Source organism: Phacochoerus africanus, chromosome 4, assembly GCF_016906955.1.
Source record: "Phacochoerus africanus isolate WHEZ1 chromosome 4, ROS_Pafr_v1, whole genome shotgun sequence".
Classification (NCBI taxonomy): Eukaryota; Metazoa; Chordata; class Mammalia; order Artiodactyla; family Suidae; genus Phacochoerus; species Phacochoerus africanus.
In genome coordinates this window covers 56674767-56688904 of record NC_062547.1, presented here as the reverse complement: position 1 = coordinate 56688904, position 14138 = coordinate 56674767, and positions in this window count along the sequence as shown.

Genomic DNA, 14138 nt, shown 5'->3' with positions numbered 1-14138 from the left:
GTAATTCTGGTTCCTTAACTTTTGAGTAAAAATTTGTTTTCTTCTATATTATCACATTCTTATGAGTAAAATGTGTGTTCTTATGAGGATGGAATCTTGATTAATGCCCTCTATCAACTTCTGTGCCCAAAGTGTATAAGCCCTCCATATCCCTAATGCCATTTCAGAGCTATCAACCATTTCTTATGTGATGTACCAGCCATGTTGATTCTGGCCTACATAGACACCTGGATCAATGACTATACAATTTATGAGCACCACCTTCTTCCCTGTGATATATTTTGTTGGTGTTACATATTCCTATAGCTGTATTCTCCTTTATTTTATTTTATCTTATTTTTTATTGTTATTTCCCCAATACAATTTTTTTTTCTGCTGTACAGCATGGTGACCCAGTTACACATACATGTATACAGTCTTTTTTCTCCTGTTGTCTTGCTCCACCATTAGTGATTAGACATAGTTCTCAGTGCTACACAGCAGGATCTCATTGCTAATCCATTCCAAAAACAATAGTTTGCATCTATTAACCCCAGGGTCCCAATTCATCCCACTCCCTCCCAATCCTCCTTTGCAACCACAAGTCTATTATCCAAGTCCATTATTTTCTTTTCTGTGGAAAGTTTCATTTGTGCCAAATACTAGATTCCAGATATAAGAGACATCAGATGGTATTTGTCTTTCTCTTTCTGACTGACTTCACTCAGTGTGAGAGTTTCTAGTTCCATCCATGTTGCTGCAAATGGCACTATTTTGTTCTTCTTTATGGCTGAGTTGTATTCCATTGTGTATATATACCACATCTTCATAATCCAATCATTGTCAGTGAACATTTGGGATGTTTCCATGTCTTCGCTATTGTGAATAGTGATGCAAAAAACATGTGGTGCATGTGTCTTTTTTAATGAGAGTTTTGTCTGGATATGTGCCCAAGAGTGGGATTATACCTTTCAAAATATCACCCCAAAAAGTCATATTCCTGGGAATGCACCTGACCAATGAGACAAAAAAAAACTTATATGTCAAGAACTATAAAATATTCATCAAGGATATTAAAGAAAATGTAAAGAAATGGAAAGATATTCCATACTCCTGGGTTGGAAAAATTAATATTGTAAAAATGGCCATACTACTCAAAGCAATCTACAGATTCAATGCAATCCCTATCATATTACCCAAGACATTTTTCACAGAAATACAACAAACAATCCAAAAATTTATATGGAACCACAAAAGACCCAGAATTGCCAAAGCAATTCTGAGGAACAAAAACCAAGCAGGAGGCATAACTCTCCCAGACTTCAGGCAATATTACAAAGCCACAATCATCATAAAATGGGAAAATGACAATCTTTTCAGCAAGCATTGCTGAGAAACCTGGACAGGTGCATGCAAATAATGAAACTAGAACACACCCTCACACCATGCACAAAAATAAACTCAAAATGGCTGAAAGACTTAAATATAAGACAAGACACCATCAAACTCCTAAAAGAGAACATTGGAAAAACATTCTCTGATATCAACCTTACACATGTTTTTCTCAGGTCATTCTCCCAAAGCAACAGAAATAAGAGAAAAAATCAACCAATAGGACCCAATCAAACTGACAAGCTTTTGCACAGCAAAGGAAACCAAAAGGGAACAAAAAAGACAACTTACAGAATGGAAGAAAATAGTTTCAAATGATGCAACTGACAAGGGTTTAATCTCTTAATATACAAACAACTTATACAATTCAACAGTAAAAAAAGCCAACAACTCAATGAAAGAATGGGCAAAAGACCTGAATAAACATCTCTCCAATGAAGTTATACAGATGACCAACAAGCACTGGAAACAATGCTCAACATCTCTGATTATAAGAGAAATGCAAATCCAAACTACCATGAGATACCACCTCACACCAGTCAGAATGGCCATCATTTAGAAGTCCACAAATAACAAATGCTGGAGGGGGTATGGAGAAAAAGGAAGCCTCCTGCACTGTTGGTGGGAATGTAAGCTGGTACAACCACTATGGAGAACAGTATGGAGATACCTTAGAAAACTATACATCAAAGTAACATATGATCCTTTTATTTATTGCATGCACTCAGCTGAAGGGAAAAAGAAGGCCTATTCAACCTGTAACATGCAGCTCATTTTGTTGTGACTTTCACTATGTTCCCATTGCTAATCCTTCTGTAACCTATGTGCCCATTTCTTATCCTCCTTTACACCATCCTGACTCCAAAATTTGACACCATCAACTAGATCCTGAGAAAAAAGGAGTTGATGGTGGCCTGACAAAAGTGATTCATAAAAACTGTTCTAGAAGAATGGAAAAAATTCTCGCCTTATTCCATGAGACTTATATATATATCAATTCAGCTGTGTATTGTTATGAAGAAACTATTTCATGCCTAAATGGAATAAACTGAAATTAATATAAACTATTAAATAATTACATTGTATATAATAAATGCATATTCTGAGGTATATATTTTTTTCTTAGTATTTCTTTATTACATCAATGTAAAAGAAATATATTTTCAGGTAACTGGAGGGCAAAAAGATTTTAGAACCCATGTATGATTACAGAAAAGATAGTGGAGTAAAAAGACTTGAGTTCACCCCCTCTCATGAAAACATCAAAAGAACACCTAACTGATTATAATTGAAAAAATAGACTGGGAACTATAAAAAAATCCTACACCCAAAGACAAAGGATAGGCCACAATGAGATAGTTGAGGGGTTCTTCAATGATAGAAGCAAATTCTACACCTGCTGGTTGGGTGACCCCCAATCCAGAGAACATTAATATTCTACCCAGTAAGGCTCTCATTCATATTCTCTGGAGAAATCCACAGCTTTACAGACAAAGAAAAGCTAAGAGAGTTCAACACAATTAAATGACAACTGTCAAGGACTTAATATCCAAAATATACAAACAACTTATACAATTCAACAGTAAAAAAAAGCCACAACCCAATGGAAAAATGGGCAAAAGACCTGAATAGACATTTCTCCAAGGAAGATATACAGATGGCCAAGAAGCACATGAAAATATGCTCAACATTCCTGATTATTAGAGAAATGCAAATCAAAATTATCATGAGATACCACTTTACACAGTCAGAATGGCCATCATTAATAAGTACACAAATAACAAATGCTGGAGGGGGTGTGGAGAGAAGGGAACCTTCCTGCACTGTTGGTGGGAATGTAAGTTGGTACAACCACTATGGAAACCACTGTGGAGGTACCTTAGAAAACTATACATAGAATTCCCATATGACCCAGCAATCCCACTCTTGGACATATATCCGGTCAAAACTCTCCTTGAAAAAGACACATCCACCCACATGGTCATTGCAGCACTATTCACAATACCCAAGACATGGAAACAAGCTAAATGTCCATTGACTGGTGATTGGATTAAGAGGAGGTGGTATATATACACAGTGTAATACTACTCAGCCATAAAGAAGAACAAAATAATGCCTTTGCAGCAACATGGATGGAACTAGAGACTCTAATACTGAGTGAAGTCAGTCAGAAAATGAAAGACAAATACCACATGATATTGCTTACATCTGGAATCTTGCATTTGGCACAAATACACCTTTCCACAGAAAAGAAAATCATGGACTTCGAGAGTAGGTGTGTGTTTATCAAGGGGGAGGGAGATGGATGGATTGGGAATTTGGGATTAATAGATGCAGATTATTGCCTTTGGAATGGATAAGCAATGAGGTCCTGCTGTATAACACTGGGAACTATATCTAGTCACTTATGATGGAGTAAGATAATGTGAGAAAAAAGAATGTGTACATGTATGTGTAACTGGGTCACCGTGCTGTATAATAAAAAATTGACAGAACATTGTAAGCATGCTATAAAGAAAAAAATAAAAATCATTACATAAGAGAAATATAAACTTATCTCAGGAAACAAGAAAAATCTCAAATATACAACCTGACCTTATACCTAAAGCAACTAGAAAAAGAACAACAAACCTTTGCAAGTTTAGTAGAAGGAAAAAAAAATCCTTAAAGATCAGAAAAAAATAAAATAGAGAAGAATAAAACAATAGAAATGATCGATTAAACTAAAAGATTTTTTTTGGAAAGATCAACAAAAGCAATAAACATTTAGCCAAACTCACCAAAGACAAGTGGAGAGGGCTCAAATAAATAAAATAGAAATGAAAAAAGAGAAATTACAGCTGACTTTACAGAAATACAAAGGATCATAAGCGATTACTATAAGCAAATATATGCCAATAAAATGGACATACTAGAAGAAATGGAAAAATTTTTATAAAGGTACCGTTTTCTAAGACTGGTCAAGGAAGAAATAGAAAATATAAACAGACCAATTATATGTACTGAAATTGAAACTCTGGTTTTAAAACTTCCAAACAACAAAAGTCCAGGACTGGATGGCTTCACAGGAGTATTCTATGAACAGTTTAGAAAAGAGTTAACAAATATGCAGCTGAAACTACTCCAAAAAATTTCTGAGGAAAGAATTCCCCAAACTCATTCTACAAGGCCACCAACAACCTGATATCAAAACCAAAGATATTACAAAAAAAAGATGAAGAAAAATAAGAATAAAGAAAGAAAATTACAGGCCAATATAGTAGATAAACTTTGACTCAGAAATCCTCAACAATATACTAGCAAACCAAGCCATAAAAGAATCCTGCACAATGATCAAGTTGTATTTTTCCCAGCGATGCAAGGATTTTCCAATGTCCACAAAAATATCAGTGATAAACCACATTAACAAATTAAAGAATTAAAACCATCATACTATAAATAGATTCAGAGAAATCTTTCTCGAGAGCCAAAAACCATTATGATTAAAATGCTCTGGATAGTGAGCATAAAAGGAACCTATCTTAATGTAATAAGAGCCATATGACAAATATACAGCTAACATAATTCTTAAAATGAAAAGCTGAAGTAATTTCTGATTTGATCAGGAAGAAGGCAAGGATATCTACTCTCACCATTTTTATTCAACATAGGTTTGAAGCCTTAGCCATGGCAATCAGAGAAGATGGATAAATACAAGGAATCCAAATTGGAAAAGAAGAACTAAAGCTGTTGCTATTTGCAAATGAGATTATACAATACAAAGAAAATCCTTTAAAATTTACCAGAAAACTGTTAGACCTCAAAAAATGCATACAGTAAAGTTGTTGGATAAAAAACAAAAAACAAAACACAGAAATCTCTCACATTTATATACAGTAAAAATGAAAGCTTTGAAAGAAAAATTAAAATAAAAATCCCATTTACTACCATATCTATAAGAATAAAATACCTAGAAATAAACCTATGTAAAAAGGCAAAAGCATGTACTTTGAAAAGTATAAGTTGCTGTTGAAAGAATTGAAAGATGACAAAAAGAAATGAAAAGATAGACCATGCTCATGGATGGGAAGAATCAATATTGTGATAATGCCTTTGCTGCCCAAAGCCACCTATAGATTCAATGCAATCCCTAAGAAATTACCAATAATATTCTTCATAGAACTAGAACAAAATATTTAAAAAATTCTGCAGAAGAAAATACAAAAGATGCCATATACAAAAAGCAATATTGGAAAATAAAACAGGAGGAATCAGGTTTCTTTAATTTAGAACATACTACAAAGCTATAGTCATCAAAACTATATGGTAGTGACACAAAAACAGAAATATAGATCAGTGGAACAAGACAGAAAGCCCAGAAAAAACCTTAAGCACATATTGCCAACTAATTGATGACAAAGACAGCAAGAACATACAGTTGAGGTAAGAGGGATTTTTCCTTAAATAGTGCTTGGAAAACTGGACAGCTACATTTAAAAAAGTAAAATTAGAACATTCTCTAACATCATACATGAAAATACAATCAAAATGGATTAAAGACCTAAATGTTAGATGGGATACCATAAAACACCTAGCAGAAAACATAGGCAGAAAGCTCTTTGGCAAAAATCACAGAACTACCTGGTTTGATCTATCTCCTAGACTAAAGACAATAAAATAAAGATAAACCAATGTAAACTTATTAAACTCAAAATCTTTTGCACAGCAAAGGGCAATAATAATAACAATAAAATGCAGAAAAGATAACCTACATTATATGAGAAAATCTTTGTAAATAATGCAACTAACAAGGGCTTAATCGCCAAAATATAGAAAAGCAAAACATACAAATCACCAACAACAAAACAGCCGAATCAAAAAATGGTCAGAATATTGAAATACACCTTTCTGCAAAGAATATGTCAGATGGCCAATAGGCAATGAAAAGAAGCTCAACATCACTAAACATCAGAGAAATCAAAATCAAATTAAAAGGAGGTGTCATGTCACACTGAGTAGATTGGCCATCATTAATATTTCTACAAATAACAAATGCTAGAAAGTGTTTGCAGAAAATGGAACCCTTATAGACTGTAAATTGGTACCACTACTATGGGAAACAGTATGGGGGTTCCTCAGAACATTAAATATAGAATTATCATATGATCTCGCAATCCCATTCCTGGGCATATATACAGATAATACAATAACTCAAAAATATACATGCAACCTTATTGTTTATAACAGCACTAACCACAAGAGAAAAGACCTGGAATACTACTCTGCCATAAAAAAGAACAAAATAATGTCATTTGCAGCAACATGGATGGAACTAAAAAGTCTCATACTAAGCAAATTAAGTCAGAAAGAGAAAGACAAGTACCATATTACATCACTTATATGTGGAATATAAAATGTAGCACAAATGAACCCATCTACAGAACAGAAAGAGACTCACCAGTATACAGAACAGAATTAAGACTGCCAAGGCAGTGGGTGGGGAAAGGAATGGCATGGGCTGGGAATTTGGGATTTTAGATGAAACTATTACTACTTAGAATGGATGAGTAATGAGGTCCTATTGCATAGTACAGGGAACTATATCCAATCTCTTGGGAAGAACATGATGGAAGATATGAGAAAATGAATGTATATATGAAAATGAAATATTTTATGTATATATGTATTTTTTGATCACTTTGCTGTACCTTGAAAATTTATAGAACACTATAAATCAACTATACTTTAATAAAATTAAAAAATAAAAATAAAGATAAAATAAAATAATACATAAAAACTACTTAACAAAAAAAATCAGAATACTTGCCTTTAGTCTTAGTGAGCTAAAGAGAACACAGACAACATAACAATATCAGAAAAATAAATTTTGAAAAAAAATGAAATGTTTAACACAAAGTTTGGTACTTTAAGTTAGGAAAAAAAAAAAAAAACCTGCAGAGAGAAAGACAAGATGCTGGAGTAGGTCTTAAGCTCACCTTCTCTCATGAAAGCACCAAAATTACATCTAACTTTGAAAACAACTATAAACAAATAAACTGAAAATTACCAAAAAAAAAAAAAAAAGGAATTCTACATGCAAAGACAAAGAAGAAACATCAAGACATTAGGAATGGCAGCTTCACAATATAAGCAATCCCATACCCACTGGGTGGGAAACAACAGACTGGAAAATGACTATACCACAGAGGGTGTCCCAAAGGAAGGAGACTTTCTTACTCTGACATCAGGTTCCCCAGCCTGGGTGTCTGGCATTGGAAAGAGGAGACTCCATAGCATTTGGCACTGAAGGTCATGGGGGCTTTTGCACAGGAGCTCCAAAAGACTTAGGTAAACAGAGACTCCACTCTGTGGGAACATACAAGTTTTCATGTGCACCAGGTCACAGGGCAAAGTGGAGACAACATAGGAGTTGGTCTGACCTACCAGCAGATTTTGGAGGGTGTCCTTGGAATCAGGGGACATCTATGGCTTTCCCTACAGGGAAGGATATTAGGGGGATGTTCCAGGGAATAATCATCAACAGGAGCTCCACTTCAGCCTGTTACTTTCAAAAAATCTAGCCCCACATATCGGGGTTGAGATCCCCAGGCCAAACAACAAAACAAGTGGGAACACAGCCACCTTTCAGCAAATAGGCTGCCTAAAGTCCTCCTAGGCTCACAGCCAGCTCTAATAACACCCAGAGACAAATCCCCACACACCAGAAGGACAAGCCTACCAGTGGGCAGGCACAGTCACTCTCAGCATGAAGCCTGCTGTAGCCCCTGTATCAACTTCAAACACAAGGGAACAGACACCAGAAGCAAGAGAAGCTATACCCCTATAGCCTGTAAAACAGGGGATGACACAGTAAGCCAAAGAAAATGAAAAGGCAGAGTAATATGAAGGAATGAAGGAATATGAAAAATCCCCAGATGAAACAGCTAAATTTATTGGAGATAAGCAACTTCCATGAAAAGTATTTTAGAGTAAGGATAGTAGAGATGATGCAGATATCAGAGGGGAAAAAAAAGAGCAGAGCCAACAATTGACAAACTAGAAGAAATGTCTAACAAAGAAATAGAAGGTAAAATTTAAACAAGCAAAGATGCAAAATACAATAACCAAAATAAAAAACAATACTAGAAGGAAATAATTATAGAATACAGAGGCAGAAGAATGAATTAGCAAGGTGGAAGACAGACTGGTGAAAAATACTTATGCTGAACAGAATAAAGGAAAAAGAATAAAAATAAATGGGCACATTCTTAGAGAAACCTAGGACAACTTCAGATACATCAACATTGCCATTATAGGAGCCATAGAAGAAGAGAGAGAGAAAGGCCTGGAGAAAATATTTGAAGAGATAATACTTGAAAACTTTCCTAACATGGGAAAGGAATCACTCACTCAAATCCAGGAAGCAGATGAATACCATATAGAATAAACTCAAGGAGGAACACCCTGAGGGTCATTAATCAAACTGACCAAAGGTAAAGACAAAGTGAAAATACTGAAAGCAGCTAGGAGGTGAGCAACAAACAATATCTCTGAACCCAATAAGGTTTTCAGCTGATTTTTCAGGACAAACTCTGCAGGCCAGAAGGCAGTGGTATGAATTACTTAAAAGTGATTAAAGGAAAAGAACTACAATCCTGAATATTCTATGCAGCAAGTCTCTCTTTCAGACTTGAAGGAGAAATCAGCTTTACAGACAACCAAAAGCCAAGAGAATTCAGCACCACTAAACTAGCTTTATAGCAAATACTAAAGGAATTTCTGGAGGTGGAAAAGGTAAGGCCACACCTAGGAGTAAGAAAAAATTAAAAATGAGAAGGCTCACTTGTAAAGGCAAACATAAGGTAAAGGTAGGAAATCATCCACACACAAATATATCAAAACCAGAAATCATCAAAAGAGGAAGGTACAAATGCAGGATACTTCAGATGCATTTGCAATTAAAAGAGTGCTAAGTTAAAACAATCTTATGCATATATATAAATTTTATATAACCACAAACCAAACACCTATGATACACACACAAATAAGAAAAACCCAAACATGACATTAAACATAGTCATCAATCCACAAGAGAATTGAACAAGAGAAGAAAGGAAGAATAAAGACCAACAAAAACAAATTCAAAGCAAAGAACAAAATGGCAATAAGAACATGCATACCAACAATTAACTTAAGTCTAAATGGACTAAATGCCCCAATCACAAAATATAGACTGACTGAATGGATGCAAAAACAAGACCCATATATATGCTATCCAGTGACATGTAAAAACTCAAATTTAGAGAATGGAAGAAAACCCATGCAAACAGATATCAAAAGAAAACTGAAGTAGCGTACTCACATCAGTCAATATAGAGTTTAAAATAAAGAATATTATGAGAGACAAATATGGACATTACATAATGATAAAATGATCAATCTAAGAAGAAGGTATAACAATTGTGAATAAATATGCACCTGCCATAGGAGCACCTTAATATTTATGACAACAACTAACAGCCTTAAAAGGAGAAATCAACAATAAAATAATAGTGGGGACTTTAACATCCCACTTACAACAATAAGAAGATCATCCAAACAGAAAATCAACAAGGAAACACAGGTCTTAAATGATGCATTAGACCAGGTAGACTTAATAGATATTCGTCTTAATAGAATATTGCATCCAAAAGCAACAGAGTACACATTCTTCTTAAACACACATGAAATATTCTCTGGGACCGATCAAATTCTGGGCCATAAATTAACCTTTGGCAAATTTAAGAATACTGGAATCATATCAAGCAATATTTCCAACAAGACTAAAATTGATGATAGGAAAAAAAAACACACAGATAATCAACAGAATGCTACTGAACAACAAACTGAACAACAAATGGATCATACTATGTTAAGTAAGTTAGAGAAAGACAAACATCATATGATATCACTTCTATATGGAATCTTAAAAAGAACCAATGAACTCATTTGCAGAACAGAAACTGACTCACAGACTTAGAAAATAAAATTATGGCTATCAAAGGGGACAGGTGGTGGGGGGTGGGATGGACAGAAGCATATACCAGGTTTGGGATAGTCATAAGCACACAGAAATATATGGAATGACTGGCCAAATGGTACCTGCTGTTATAGCACAGAGAGTAACACATATTTATGTGGGAAAAGGATCTGAAAGAGAATGGATGTGTGTATGTGTATTACTGAATCACTTTTTTATACAGCAGAAATTATCAAAAAATTATAAATCAACCATACCTCAATAAAAATTAAAAAAAAATAAAAAATAAAGAAAAAAACAGTGAATGAACTGAAAAAAATCTGTAAAGCCTGAATAGCAGATTTGTTCAAGCTAAGGGAATATTCAAAGAACTCAAATGCAGAGTATTTAACATTAACTAGTTGGCAAAAACAAAAGAAAATAGAATTAAAAAGAGTGGGAGGGAAATAGCCACAGAATTTATGGGAGTTCCTAAGTATTAATATATGCATATGGAAATTCCAGAAGGAGCAGGCAAAGAGAAAGTGTGTAGAAGGTTTACTTAAAGGAATAATGAAAAACCTTCCCAAATCTTGTGAGGGCAATGAACATCCAGATCTATGAAGCCCAAAGAAATCAAAATAAACAGAAAGTCTTCACTGAGATTCATTAAAATAAAAAATTCAAATAATTTAACAATGTTTTAAAAATTTAAATTGCACCAATATTACTCCCTCCTAAGTAAAATTATAATTAATTCAGTTAGTGGAAAGTATGAGAAATATAAAATTACTTAAGATATTACCTGTAATAAAATCACACTCTTGAATATGCTCTAAATTTGCATTAAATTTGCATTTTAATTATTTAGCTTAATAACTGAAAATTGTTTTAGAGTTTAATGGCTATTTCTATCAGAATGAAAAGAATTGAAAATGTATAGTACCTAAAATATATTAAAACTCCCATATTTTTGATATTTTAATAATTTTGCCTTGCATGTTTTTATTAAACTAACCCTATTCCATTTAACTTAATTAACCTTTTAGCAAATATAATCAAATTTGGGAAATAAATTGATATGAGTAACTAGGAAATAAATTAATATGAATACATATAATTACTGTGCACTTACTGAACAATAGTACATAAAATATATTATCTATAAAGTTTAGAGACATAGTCGTATTGAAAGAAACTCAAAAATACTTATTTTTTTCCCCACTGAATTGATCCTGAACACACCTGTGAAAATATCTATAGAAGTTATCAGAATTCCTTCTGCAACATTGGCTTCTGGCCATCCTGTCCTATTAGTGACTTAACCTACTTGGTCTAAATCTCAGTGGTCATTCCTAAGAGAATACCAGGAAGGAAAAATATATATATGGGTTAGAATAAATCTCAGGTAATTAAGAAGTAGAATCAGTTTTGTTCCTAAGTGTCCAAGGAGGTATTTAAAATGTTAGTATCATAGTCCAAAATTCATATGTATATTTATTAGAAAAATTTTGAAGTTTACTCAGAAGACGATTTTACTGGATGATGGTTGGACATTGTCAAGCCAGTGATTTTTTGAAAGTGCAGAGATAATAAAAGGTACTAATCTTATTTGTATTTTTATTTACCACAGAATATGAGGGACTCTTCAGCAAGTGCTTAAGAGAAATTTATTCAGAATTAAGAACTTTTGTTTACAATAAGAAATGAAGACATCCAAGCATGGTATTAGTCAGATGATTCCAAACAAAATTTTATTTGACTGAAGTTATGTTAAATAAGATATATAAATGATTTTTATATATCATTTTTTAAGGTATGAAGCTCTATTAACCTAAACATGTTATTATACAATTGTTAGAATTGATTTAATTGTGAAATGATAGCAAAACCTAGCAAAACTGACAATAAATGCAAATGTTAATTTTTTTGCTATGAACTACTATTCTGGCTTTATTATGATGACTATTTGGGCCTTTCATTCAATATACCATCATCTAAAGCATGATTGAAAATAATTAGGGTAGTCCATGACAAAATATACAATAGTTATATAAATTAAAATGGTACTCCAATTATGATAATAATTTATTTGGTCCTAATTGAAACTCAATATCCATTATAGAAGGTAGGATTCATTGTCACACAGCCTGTGATGGATCCTTGGAAATAGGAAAAAAGTGCAACCATGTAGAGAGTGCTTTAAAACAGCATATATGAAGTTCCCGTCGTGGCGCAGTGGTTAAAGAATCCAACTAGGAACCATGAGGTGGCGGGTTCGGTCCCTGCCCTTGCTCAGTGGGTTAACGATCCGGCGTTGCCATGAGCTGTGGTGTAGGTTGCAGACGCGGCTTGGATCCCGCGTTGCTGTGGCTCTGGCGTAGCCCGGTGGCTACAGCTCTGATTCGACCCCTAGCCTGGGAACCTCCATATGACGTGGTAGTGGCCCAAGAAATAGCAAAAAGACAAAAATAAAATAAAATAAAACAGCATATACAACACCAATTATAATCTTTAGGAATAGAGGGGTTTCGTGTAAGCACATCATGTAATCACATATCTGCTGATTCTACTATATTAACTCTTTTGGCAATGTTGGTTACTGTTTAAATTAAAATAACTCAGAAGTTATGGTAAATAATTTAGAAAATGAGTGATGATTTCTATGGTTAAGGTAAGAAACAGACAATTTTAAGTGATGATTGCTTTTGAGTGAGTGGCTGCACTTTTCCTATATTGTTCTTTGAAAATGGTAGATTAAGTGGACAGCAGAAAGTAGTTTTGGGGTTGACACAAAAATGTGCTTTTTGAATGGGAAGTGATATGAAAGTCTTAAAAGCTGCTTTGGATGAGCTCAACTGATACTCTAAAAAAAGCCTAACAACTAAGGATTCCTATGCTCAATAAGGAATATGGAAGTCAGTATTTATTTCTTGTCTTTATAATTTTTTTTTTCACAGATGAAGAGTGGTTATGCTACATCCATGGTAAATGTTAATGTTGCTTCCTGTTTGTTGCTTTAACCTATATCACTCCACTATTTCTAATCAAAACTTAGAAATTACAAGTCTAGATATATCAAAATATAAAATGGAATATACAGTGAAGTTAAAAAAATAATGGCTAATATTGCTTCTCATTCTTGTTCTCCCTTTTTTCACACACACACACACACACACACACACACACTGAAGGATAACTTCTAGAAGCAATCCAGGTAACTAACCATAAGTTTAGTTGAATATTCCATTTTTTTAACACAAATTATGGGAATTAGGTGTCTTATGCTTTTAAGTTTTGTATTTTATTTACTTTTTTTTTTTACTTCCTATTCACATAAATAAATTTCTACTGACAGATAATATCTGAATAAACAATATGGCAGAGATGTGAGAATATGGGCATAGTCCACAGGGAAAATAGAAACTATATTATTATGCAATTGTGGTGGATGACAAGTGAGGTAAATGTAAATGATGGTGATGATAATGATATTAATAAAGATGCCAAATTTTACAGCTACCCTTTAGAGATATTTTATACCAAGGTATGTGCTGTTTCAATGTTTTATTTAATAGATTGTAATAGTCTGTATTTCTTTAAATCTATTCTATAGAAAAGATACAGGTTCAGGTAAATTGTTTAATCTTATGTTTCTTATAAGTAGGTGAGCTGGAATTGTATCTAATTTTAAACCTAAGCTACCTCTGGTGTACTTCTGCAATGAAGCAGAATAAACACTTTCTCACTGTAAAACAATATTTGAAGTACATATAATCAGTTTCCATCT